The sequence below is a fragment of the Asparagus officinalis genome, chromosome 9 (genome assembly GCF_001876935.1).
Source record: "Asparagus officinalis chromosome 9, Aspof.V1, whole genome shotgun sequence".
In the NCBI taxonomy this organism is placed as follows: domain Eukaryota; kingdom Viridiplantae; phylum Streptophyta; class Magnoliopsida; order Asparagales; family Asparagaceae; genus Asparagus; species Asparagus officinalis.
In genome coordinates this window covers 61,826,989-61,836,564 of record NC_033802.1, presented here as the reverse complement: position 1 = coordinate 61,836,564, position 9,576 = coordinate 61,826,989, and positions in this window count along the sequence as shown.

The window sequence follows — 9,576 nt, the reverse complement described above, 5'->3', positions numbered from 1 at the left end:
TGGATCCGGTTGATGGAAAATTCGGCAGAGCTTCGCCTTCGCCGAGGAAGTATTTGATTTGAAGCGCTGAAATCGACCAAGCAAAATCAGGGCTCTTCTCGAGATTAAGACCAAGCCTAATCTTAAGGGACGTACGGGGTTCAGATCCTTCGAATAGCTCCTTCTTTATGCCGAAGTTCGTCGGGATCTGATTTGTCTTCGCTGAAATTCGTGCTCCCTTGACTCCACAATCCGGCAGCACCTCCTCGTCTTGATAATCGATCGCCCCCTCTGAAAGGAGGCCCTATGCTTGTATTTATAGGGCTTCGGAAGCGGTTATTTGGATGAGAACAAGTGATTTGGCCTTATCTTTAGTCAATAACAGCCTAACCACGTTTGTAGATGATATCAAGTCAGTTTGGATGCTCAGGAACCAACAAATCTCGAGAAAAACCATCAAAAACCGAACCCGTTCGAAACAGCGCGCGCAGGACAAGTCTGACCCGCGCTTGCGCGGGTCGGCGCGGGTCGGACTTGGCCGACCCGCGCGGGCGCGGGTCGACGTGGTCCGACCCGCGCGGACGCGGTGTTTCGAATTTTTGCTGAGCTCTGGTGTTTTCAGGTCTTTCCGGGACTTGTATTTTCCACCGTTTTGCGTGTTTGACCGTCTTGTTGACTTGTACGCTTCGTTGCGGAATTGACCGTCGAACGCGTGTTGATTTACACACATGTGTTTATTGACGCACGCATGTTGGTTGACGCGTACAAACTGATTGACGCGCGCGTGAGCTGACTGTCGAGCGTGTAGGTCACTTGATTCGTCGTTTTGCTTCAGGCGCTTGTCGGCATCAGATAATCCTCTTAGACTCGGATAACGATGTTCGTCATCTTCTCTCTGTCTCAAGCTATGTACGGACACCTATAGGCATTTTTAGACGCCTACAGAGCCTTTGTTCAGATCTGTGTGTGTAAGAAATAGCAGAAGAAGGTAAATCAAAATTGAGAAGTTTGACGGATCAGACTTCGCCTACTGGAAGTCACAGATGGAGGACTATCTGTACCAGAAGGATCTTTACCGTCCGTTGATGGGTAAAGCAAGAGGAAAGAAGAAAGAAGAATCCGACGAGGACTGGGAAATATTGGATCGAAAAGCCCTAGGGCAGGTCCGATTGGCCCTCGCAAAATCTGTAGCACACAATATATTAAAGGAGAAGATGACAGTGGGGCTTATGCAAGCGTTCGCAACGATGTACGAGCAACCGTCAGCTGCAAATAAGGTACATCTCGTCAAGACGCTATTCAACCTCAAGATGGCAGAAGGATGTTCCTTCACGATGCATCTCAGCGAGTTCAACACGATTGTTGATCAACTTATCTCAGTCGACATCAAGTTTGATGACGAAGTGCAGGCCCTATTGATACTATCGCAGTTGTTGGATAGTTGGGCAGGTTGCGTGACCGCAATCATCAACTTGGCGGGGAAAGAGAAGTTGAAGCTGAAGGAGGTGATAGCTATGATTCTATCTGAGAAGGTTAGAAGAAAATCGAATGAATCAGAAGGTTCGGGTTCAGTCCTAAGTCTCGAGCAGAGAGGCAGAAGCTATAATAGGGGGAACCAAAACAGAAATCGATCGAAGTTGAAGAAGAAGAGGTCGAACTCAAAGGTGAGACCTATCAAGGAGAAATGTTAGAACTGCGGTCAGAAGGGCCACATGTCTTCTACCTGTAAAGCACCAAAGAAAAATGAGCAGGAGGCTCATATTGTGCAAGATGCATTGATTCTCGCTATGGATAGCGATTTCGATTCATAAGTCATTGATTCAGGAGCCTCTTTCCACGCCACTGCTAATAAAAGGCTATTTAAGAACTATATAGCAGAGGACTTTGGAAAAGTATACTTGGGCGATAATGAACCCTATAGTGTCATTGGAAGAGGCGACATGCAAATACAGTTGAAGGGCTCCAAGTGGTCTCTGAAGAACGTCAGACATGTACCGAAGTTGAAGAGGAATCTTATTTCGGTAGGTCAGCTTGGAGCAGAAGGCTATGTTACAATATTCACCGGAGATTCGTGGAAAATCTCTAACGGTACAATGGTGGTTGCCCGTGGTAACAAAACCGGTACCCTCTACCTAACTTCATATGCGAGTGACACCCTCACGATTGCTGTAGGCAAGGAGAGTGCAGATATGTGGCATAATAAGCTGGGACACATGAGTGAGAAGGGTATGAAGATTCTACACTCAGAAGGAAAGCTAACCGGCATTGACTCGGTAGAAGTCAGTGTTTGTGAAGACTGCATCTTTGGGAAGCAGAAGAGAGTTAGTTTTCTGAAGGGTGGAAGACCACCTAAAGCTCACAAGCTAGAGCTTGTTCATACAGATGTATGGGGTCCAGCTAGCATGTCTTCTCTTAACGGTTCGGCGTACTATGTCACCTTTATCGACGATCACTCGAGGAAGGTGTGGGTATACTTCATGAAGCACAAGTCAGAGGTGTTCAACATCTTCAAGAAGTGGAAAGCCATGGTGGAGAATGAAACAAATTTGAAAGTGAAGTATCTTTGATCAGACAATGGTGGAGAATATGAACTGGAGGAGTTCAAAAAGTTATGTGCTCTGAACGGGATTCGTTTGGAGAGGACTACTCCAGGGACGCCACAACAGAACGGCGTAGTAGAAAGAATAAACAGAACGCTGATAGAGCGTACGAGGAGCATACGTTTACATGCAGGTCTATCTAAAACCTTTTGGGCGGACACGGTGCATACAACAGCGTACCTGATAAATCACGGGTCATCAGTTCCATTGAACTTTGGGATTCCGAAAGAGGTTTGGAGTGGTAAGAAAGTTAATCTCTCACACTTGAGAGTCTTTGGGTGCGTGGCATATGTCCGTTAATCTCTCACACTTGAGAGTCTTTGGGTGCGTGGCATATGTCCACATCAGTGACCATGTCAGGGACAAGCTAGAAGCTAAGTCACTGAAGTGTACATTCATTGGATACGGTATTGATGAGTTCGGGTATCGTCTGTGAGATGAGAAGAACAGGAAGATCATCAGAAGCCGATACGTCATATTCAATGAGGAAGTGATGTACAAGGACAGAGACAATGTCAAGGCGGGCTAAAGCAGTGGAAGCAGCACTACGGATGCGGACGCATCCGAGTACATGGATTTGGAGAAACTTCCAGATGGGGGAGACAACGTTGATTCTGACCAAAGAACGGAGGAGACTCCAGGTGCAGAACTGACTACCCAGGACGAGGAGCTTAGGAGGTCACCCAGGGTACCCAAACCGAATCCCAGGTATCTCTCGTCACTAGACTACCTACTTTTAACAGATAGAGGAGAACCAAAATGTTATGAGGAGGCTATGCAAGTGAGCGAATCTCAACAGTGGGAGCATGCAATGCAAGAAGAGATGAATTCTCTCCACTTGAACGAGACATGGGAGTTAGCCCGACTACCTGTACAGAAGAAGGCCTTACATAAGAAGTGGGTTTATCGGGTCAAGTAGGAGAGTGATGGAAAGAAGAGATACAAGGCCAGATTAGTCGTGAAGGGGTTCCAACAACGGGAAGGAGTGGATTATACGGAGATATTGTCTCCCGTTGTGAAGCTCACAACCATCAGGGTGGTGTTGAGCTTGGTAGCTGCTGAGAGTGATGGAAGGAAGAGATACAAGGTCAGATTAGTCGTGAAGGGGTTCCAACAGCGGGAAGGAGTGGATTATACGGAGATATTGTCTCCTGTTGTGAAGCTCACAACCATCAGGGTGGTGTTGAGCTTGGTAGCTGCTGAAAATCTCTACCTTGAGCTGTTAGATGTGAAGACTGTATTTCTTCATGGCGATTTGGATGAAGAAATCTATATGAAGCAACCTGTTGGCTTCATTGAGAAAGGAAAATAAGAGATGGTGTGTAGGCTCAAGAAGAGCTTATACGGATTGAAACAGGCCCCATGACAGTGGTATAAGAAGTTTGATAACTTCATGCAGAGCAATGGCTATGGCAGATACAATTCAAATCATTGTTGTTACTTCAAGAGGTTCGAGACCAACTATATCGTGTTATTGTTGTATGTTGATGACATGTTAGTTGCAGGATCGTGTTTACAGGAGATAAACAAGCTAAAGAAGCAGTTAACAAAGGAGTTTGCCATGAAGGATCTGGGTGCAGCGAAGCAGATTTTTGGGATGCGGATCAGCCGAGATGCGGCTGAGGGGATGTTGGAGTTGAGTCAGTCTGAATACATTGAGAAAGTACTTCAGATATTCAAAATACAGAATGCTAAGGTCGTTAGCACGCCCCTTGGAAGCCAGTTCAAGTTGTCTGGTGAACAATCACCTAAGATTGATGCAGAGAAGGAGCACATGAGGAAGGTGCTGTATTCATCAGCCATTGGTAGTTTGATGTACGCAATGGTTTGCACGAGGCCGGATATTGCCCATGCAGTGGGAGTTATGAGCAGGTTTGCAAGCAACCCAGAAAAGCATCATTGGGAGGCCGTGAAGTGGATATTGTGATATCTAAGAGGGACTACGAATATGCCACTGTGTTTCGGCAGAAAGGAGTTGGTACTGCAGGGATACATGATGTAGATTTTGTCGGTGATCATAATACAAGGCGAAGCACCACGAGGTATGTTTATACATTAGGGTCGACAGCAATGAGCTGGGTCTTACATTTGCAGAAGATTATGACGTTGTCCACAACTGAGGCAGAGTATGTCGCAGTGACCGAGGCAAGCAAGGAGATGATTTGGTTAACCAGGTGCCTGGAAGAGTTGGGTCTGAAGCAGGAGAACAAAGTTCTTTATTGTGCTAGCCAGAGTGCTATACACCTTGCCAAGAACCCAGTGTTTCATGCCAGAACGAAGCACATCGAGTTACTTTACCACTTCATACGCTCGATGATTGAGGACGGGAAGTTACAGTTGGAAAAGATTTTGGGGAGCCAAAATCCCACAAATATGTTGACTAAGACAGTCACCATTCAAAAACTGGAGTTGTGCGCAACTTCAGTTGGCCTTCATATGTAAGAGATGAGGGTGGAGCCACACGATGAGAAGATGCTTGTTAAGAGAGAGCTTGCTGATAGCGGTTTGGTCTCCAAGTGGGAGATTGTTGGAAACAGAGTGTAGCCCAAACCTCCGCAGGCGAAGAGAACTCGCGGCTTCAGGCGAAGTCGAGGTGGACCAGGCGAATCGCTAGCTACAGGCAAGATTGAGTAGGACCACGAACAGGCGAGCTCGCGGAGAGCTTCAGGCGAGGCTATTCCTGTTGGAGAACTCGAAGTTGAGTGCAGGTGGGGTTGTTGACTTGCAGGCGGACTTGTAGGCTGCAGGCGAGCTCAAATTTGAGTGCGGAACAGCTGGCTCGTGGCGAGCTTGAGCGAAGGCCCCTCCAGGCAAGATTCGAAACAGGCGAGATCGTGTTTCTGTATTTCTCGCAGGCGAGCTGTGCGCAGCTGTCGACAGGCAATCGACAGCATGGCTAGGGTTTCCCTATAAAAGGGAAACCTAGAGCCCCCCTGCTTTGCCTACCGCCGATCTTTTGCTTCTCTCTCTCGCTCGCGATCTCTCCAAGCGACTACCTTTCTTCTTCATTTATTTCCAGAGCCCTAAGTCTGTGATTTGGGGGAAATTAAAAAGGAAGGGGAAATTTAAGAAGAGAGAGAGAGAGAGAGAGAGAGAGAGAGAGAGAGAGAGAGAGATTTCCTGTAGCATTTATTGAGAGAGAGGAGTTTTTCCCGTTGGAAAAACTCACGCCTTTTATTTGAACAACAGAATTTTCTGTTGGTTCTTCTTTTGAGAAATCTCAAGTTGAGATTTTCTCTTTACAAGCTTTGTAATATTCTTTAATATAAAGGAACTTATCTGTGTGGCTCCCGAGGACGTAGGCAAGTTGCCGAACCTCGTTAAAACTCGATGTTCTTTGTTCTTGCAATTTTGATTTGTTGTGATTTTTTTTTCAATTCTAAACACAAGATCCAGTAGGGCAAATTTCACAGAACGGGTGTCATAGCGTATTTGATATTTCCCCTAACAGTTCCTACTCCTAAACAACTCCCATTTGTAAACAAATTCCTTCTCCTAAACAAATCTCATTTGTAATAAAAATAAATCCTATTTAGACTCCAATTCCTTCATCATGTAGCTTCTTGTAGTTATGTACCACTCGAGCGCGCATGATCACTCCTACGGATCGATGGCTCTGAAATCATATCAGAAGGTGACAAAATTTCTCCTTCATTACCCTGTACTCTATATGATTTGGTTCACCCTTAGATTGGGGTTAGGCCCGGCCCTGGGGTAAGCCCACCAAGCCCCGGGGCTGGGGCAACCTAGGGCCGTGGGGCAACCAAAAATTTTATATATAATGTATGGTTATAATTTATAAACATAAAATCCCAAGTTTTAACATGATGCGGGCTTGGTATTGTGGTTGAGGGGTTTGTCTGTTGTGTAAACCGCCCCTGTTCAAGTCTCAGAGGGCGCATTTCGTCAATTTTTTTTCAAGCACGTGCGTATGTATGATGACTTAATTGAAGAATTCGCTTCAAAATATTCAAGGAGAAGTATTTTTCTTTGAATTAAATTGTAGCACAAATGTAATCTTTTCTTATATGAATATTGATTTTGCAAGAGAATATTATCAGTTTGAGCCAATATAGAACGCTAAATGATATTATATGTATTCATTTTTATCGTTATTGTTCGTACCAATTTTTTAATATAAGGGGCAAACAAAATTAGATTGGGCTAGGACAACCCAAACCTCGAGGCCGGTCCTGATTAGGGTGTCATGGAGGGAAAAAAAATAAACCATGATATGAATGCAAAATGCAACAGCTAAGTATGATTCCCCTCTACTCCGTTTACTAAAACGTTCAAACATGAAATAATAGTTTTTCTTCCCTTTCTTTCTCGACTACCGTAATATTTTCTCATCTCTTTCTTTTCCCTCTCTTTAATTAGTGGAACTCCCAGACACGCTGCATATAGTAGGAGCGTGTATTAATAGTGAGGACATTTTTGTAAATGCGTTTAGTTTAGTTGGTTGAGAATATTTGAAAGGGTGGAAAATGGGGTTGCAGGACCTACTTGTTCCCAAAACGACAGACAAAGGGCGGATGATGACAAATAAAATAAAACAAAATAATTCAGATGATATTGTAAGAGCGAATTACATCAATACCCCGCTTTAAAATTTAGAAGTTTTTGGTAATGGATAATGAATTATTTTGAGAGACAAAAATGTTATAATTCATCTGCATGCACTTAGAACTTATGTTAAGTACGTCTGTTGTTGCTCCTTTCTATGTAAATAATTTGTAAATTTTGTTTATAGCATTTGTTATTTTTCTCTATTATGCCTGATATAATATATGTCATTAATCCATTACTAGATATTATTATACTATTTTTTTTCCTTGTTGGATATTTTCCCCAGATATCTCCCCTATAATATCATCACACAAGAAAAAGATTTTTCTATCAAGAACAAAAAAAAAAAAAAGAAGTTCAATGAATTCAAGGTTTATAATATCTTTTCCACTTTCATATAAATATTGAGATGAAGTTTAAAAAACCCTAATCTTTGTTATCCCCATGATCTTGTGCTTCCACTTTCATTAAATTAACAAATCTTGCATAAAGTTTACCAAGCATTGCGGAGTGCAAGATTTTAAAGGAACTAGACTATGTGGAGTTTTCTTGTTATGGACAAAGTTAGGTATGTATGTTTAGTCTTGCTAGGGTGCCATGACATTAAAAAAAACAAGGAAATATTTTGTAAGGTTATGATTAATTAGGAAAGAAAGAGTTTGATGGTGCTTGACATTGGCTAACTTGATTGTGTGATAACATCAAGATTGGGGATTTGTCACAAGGATGAGTCAATTTTTGAGTAGATTACTTTCATCCTAGTATTTGGCAATGGGTCCCTCTAGAAGGAATATCTTCCCTACAAGAGCATAATTGATGTTCATGTGTGTTAAAGATCTAATCTTCTTGAAAATATACCGATGATTTTTCATATGTTGTAATGTATGAGATAGATTTAAATACTTTTGAAAGGATTTGGACTAAAATATTCTATTGAAATTCAACGTGAGACTGATAAAATATAAAATCTACTTCGTTAAACTATTCCTTCGTCTCTAGTTTTGGGCCTCTATCAGATTAGAAGTCGTAATTTTTCCTCGTCTTTTAAAGAAAACCAGTGAGTAGAAGTACAAGAAGTTCTATATTCAAATCTATACTAACTTGTCAAATTCTAGGGCTAATCTATGATCTCCGCTCGATCTTAGAAAAATTTTATTTTTGAGGAAAACTAGGCTAGCATTGGCCTAGTTTTTTTTAAGGCCGGATTGACCCTTAAACTGGTTTTTTATTGTCCCAACCTATCTGGACGAAGTAAAAAAGTTATTTTGTTTAAAATGGAACCGGAACAAATCCTAACCCGATTTTTGAGTATTTGTCAAACATAATCCAGGAGTATGAAACACGACAAGATAGAACCATTTTAGCTTGAGTTAAAACCCTATTAGGTAGGGCTTGGGGGATCAACCTTAGGGGCAATTGGGTCAATGCCAATTCTCTCCACGAGCAATGTGGGGTAACCCTAGGGGCAATTTGGGCAACGCAAATTGGCCCTACGAACAACATGGGCTAACCTTTATAGGAGCGCACTGACCCTACAAGTACACAAATGGTGCTTTCGATTCCGTAGGGAGAAGGGCAACCTCTACACAATATTTTTCTCTTTGGATCACGATACCAAAGAGTACTTGTCAGATTCCCACTTGCAGCATGGAAAGTGAAATAGGAAGTGGTTTCCAAAGCCCAGAATGCGGCTGCATATTTTTCATCAAAAAAGATATTTTTATTAAATCGGTTAAATTAAATTATTCACGCACACAATCTATTTTTTCTTCTCCTATTTATTTGTTGTTTATTGTGGTCAAAGGGGTTTGCGTGTGGGAGTTGAAGAGGGTTTCTAGGAGGAAGGTGGAACCGTCAAAGGATGCAATAATTGTGTTCTTTTGGTATTTCGTTTTATTTTATTTTATTTTTTATTTGTTGGGTTTTTTACTTGCTTTATTTGGACCTTGCTTAGTTTTTATAATTTTATTATTTTTTTAATGGAGGAAGAGGAAGGCATGGAGAAGAGAAGCTTGCATACGTTGAAAATTTTCTTTTGTGAAGATTAATTGGGGAGCAGATGAAGAACAAATTTAACTCTGTCGAATTCTATTAGGCCCGTAGAATAACAATAAAATGGGGAAGCTGTTGGAGATGCTCTAATAGCAAATTTCAAGAAGAGACCCCACGCAGTACAAACTAACTAAGCTTTGAGGTTGTTAGTATAGTTTTATCGCTACTGTAAATGAATAAATTCATTATTGATAGAGCGAATCGACAATTAAATGACCAACCGCATGAAGATTAATAACTCAAACGGTTGGAATCAATTAATGTACAGAACAGTTAGATGATCAAATTAAGTAACATATGCTTCAATTAATGGTACAGAACAGTTAGATGATCAAATTAAGGAACATATGCTTCAATTATAGTACAAATATATCTA